General features: G+C 44.3%; 1 pseudogene; it reads left to right on the top strand.

Moving 5' to 3' along the window:
- The first annotated feature begins 884 nt into the window (after positions 1-884).
- On the top strand, positions 885-2771 carry LOC120545702 (annotated as a pseudogene).
- The last annotated feature ends 333 nt before the right edge of the window (positions 2772-3104 follow it).

Raw genomic sequence — 3104 nt, 5'->3', positions numbered from 1 at the left:
GTTCCAAATATTTCCCTTTTTATTTCAAGGTAATACTTTGCAAATGATATGTTTAATCTTGTGACTTCTTACCTGGAAACATGTCTAGTAGTTTTTGTGTAACAACCATGAATCAGTGCTGCACAATGCAAAACTGACTGTTTCTATTTTATTACATGTAATAATAGATTAAACAAATTATCCAAAGGCGCAGTGATTACCTGGAAATGCTTCTGGTAGTTCCCAGGTAATCTCTGCACCTCTGTTATTCTAATATTACCATGAAATGTGCTTTGTCTTGAATGCATGTAACTCTGTGCAATCTGACCAGCAGATAAACACTTTCCACCATCAAGCACTGGAGACTGGGATCGTCATGTCTTATCGCATACATTTTCTTTTTACTTTAGTACAAACTGCAGCTGCTCTTACAAAGTACATACTGTTGCCTGCAGTGCAGTCTGCAGACAGTCGGGACATCAAACTGTGATAACATCGCAGCTTGAACTTTGAGCCTCTTGCTCAGATGTGCTGCACAGAGGATTCTGGGTCAGAAACGCATGCTGGCTTGCAAACTGCAAAATGCAACAAGATACATTAGGACATTGTTTGGCGTACTGCATTTGATATACTATGTATTGGAACATATTAAATCTTTCCCTGTTATACTAATGGTAGTATGGGCATTGCAACACACACAGTATCTCTCTCAAAGCACTCCTCTTCCAGGAATGAACAAAGCTTGATAACTCCTCCCTCCTCTTCCTGCTCTCAACCACAGCCAGCTCCACTCTGTGCACATATTTCCTTGTTCCCTCCCCTCCAGATTTACTAATAAGTACAACAGCATATCACTGCTGTCTTTAGAGCAGAGCTCAGACTAGTTACACTTCTCAGGAAGTGAGACTCAGACAGTCGTTGTCACTGAGCGAGAGGTGAAATGGCGCAGAAAGGAGTTCAGCTGGACCAGGAAACCTTCTCTTGTTCCATCTGTCTGGATCTACTGAAGGATCCGGTGACTACTCCCTGTGGACACAGCTACTGCATGAACTGTATTAAAAGCCACTGGGATGAAGAGGATCGTAAGTCCAGCTACAGCTGTCCTCAGTGCAGGAAGACGTTCACACCGAGGCCTGTCCTGCTGAAAAACACCATGTTAGCAGATTTAGTGGAGGAGCTGAAGAAGACTGGACTCCAAGCTGCTCCTGCTGATCACTGCTATGCTGGAGCTGAAGATGTGGCCTGTGATGTCTGCACCGGGAGAAAACTCAAAGCACACAAGTCCTGTCTGATCTGTCTTGTCTCTTACTGTGAGAAACACCTTCAGCCTCATTACGACGTAGCTCAGTTAAAGAAACACAAGCTGGTGGAGCCGTCCAAGAAGCTCCAGGAGAACGTCTGCTCTCGTCATGATGAGGTGATGAAGATGTTCTGCCGTACTGATCAGCAGCTTATCTGTTATCTCTGCTCTGTGGAGGAACATAAAGGCCACGACACAGTCTCAGCTGCAGCAGAGAGAGCTGAGAGGCAGAGAGAGCTCGAGGGGAGTCGACAAACATCCAGCAGAGACTCCAGGACAGAGAGAAAGATGTGAAGCTGCTTCAACAGCAGGCGGAGGCCATCAATCTCTCTGCTGATAAAGCAGTGGAGGACAGCGAGAAGATCTTCACTGAGCTGATCCGTCTCCTGGAGAAAAGAAGCTCTGATGTGAAGCAGCAGGTCAGATCCCAGCAGAAAAGTGAAGTGAGTCGAGTCAAAGAGCTTCAGGAGAAGCTGGAGCAGGAGATCACTGAGCTGAAGAGGAAAGACGCTGAGCTGAAGAAGCTCTCACACACAGAGGATCACAACCAGTTTCTACACAACTACCCCTCACTGTCACCACTCAGCCAATCAACATCCAGCATCCATATCCATCCTCTGAGCTGCTTTGAGGACGTGACAGCGGCCGTGTCAGAATTCAGAGATAAACTACAGGACGTCCTGAGAGAGAAGTGGACAAACGTCTCACTGACAGGGACTGAAGTGGATGTTTTACTGCCACAACCAGAGCCCCAGACCAGAGCTGGATTCTTAACATATTCACGTGAAATCACACTGGATACAAACACAGCACACACACAGCTGTTATTATCTGAGGGGAACAGGAAAGCAACATTAATGAAAAAACGTTTTTATTCTAGTCACCCAGACAGATTCCCTCATTTTCAGCAGGTCAGCATGTGGCAGGTCCTGAGTAGAGAGAGTCTGACTGGACGTTGTTACTGGGAGGTGGAGATGAGAGGGAAAAGAGTTTCTGTAGCAGTCGCATACAAGAATATCAGCAGAGCAGGGGGGTCAGATGAATGTGGATTTGGATTCAATGACAAATCTTGGGCATTAGATTGTAACAACAACAACTATATATTTTGTTACAACAATGTCCAAACTCCCGTCTCAGGTCCTGAGTCCTCCAGAGTAGGAGTGTACCTGGATCACAGTGCAGGTATTCTGTCCTTCTACAGCGTCTCTGAAACCATGACTCTCCTCCACAGAGTCCAGACCACATTCACTCAGCCGCTCTATGCTGGACTAAGGTTTTATTGGCCTTCTGGAGACTCTGCTGAGTTTTGTAAACTGAAATAGACAGAAGTCATTTAAGGGTTAAATTCTGTGTTTTAACTCTTCGACTTATTTAGTCTCCATGTTTGTTGCTGAGAGCTGATTGTTGTGGCCTTTCTTCACTGCACAGAGATCAGCTGTCAATCAAACATTCTGAGTGGTACTTTGACACGTTGTCATTTGTTGTAGTGTAAATGTTTGAGTTTCTTTAGGCGGCGCTCCTTGCTGTGTCTGTTTGAAACATAAAAACTGTTGTAGTGTAAATATTTGATACGATATTTTCTGGCTGTGCACAAATATGCACCAAAAGTGTCTTTAGTGGGAGATATGGGATGGGAATCATGTGAGGCTCGTTGGAAGATATGTATAGCTCAGTTATGGAATTGTTCACTCCATATGGATGTAAATAGGTTGACAAGGCAAATATTTCACTGGTATAAATTCTTGATTCTTGGTCTAAAGATATTTACACATTGTTTTGTAACTATGGGTTTGGTGAGTTGTTTTTTAATAATGAAAAGCTAAAT

Source organism: Perca fluviatilis, chromosome 17 (genome assembly GCF_010015445.1).
Source record: "Perca fluviatilis chromosome 17, GENO_Pfluv_1.0, whole genome shotgun sequence".
Taxonomy (NCBI): domain Eukaryota; kingdom Metazoa; phylum Chordata; class Actinopteri; order Perciformes; family Percidae; genus Perca; species Perca fluviatilis.
This window is presented reverse-complemented; position numbering and strand designations above follow the sequence as displayed.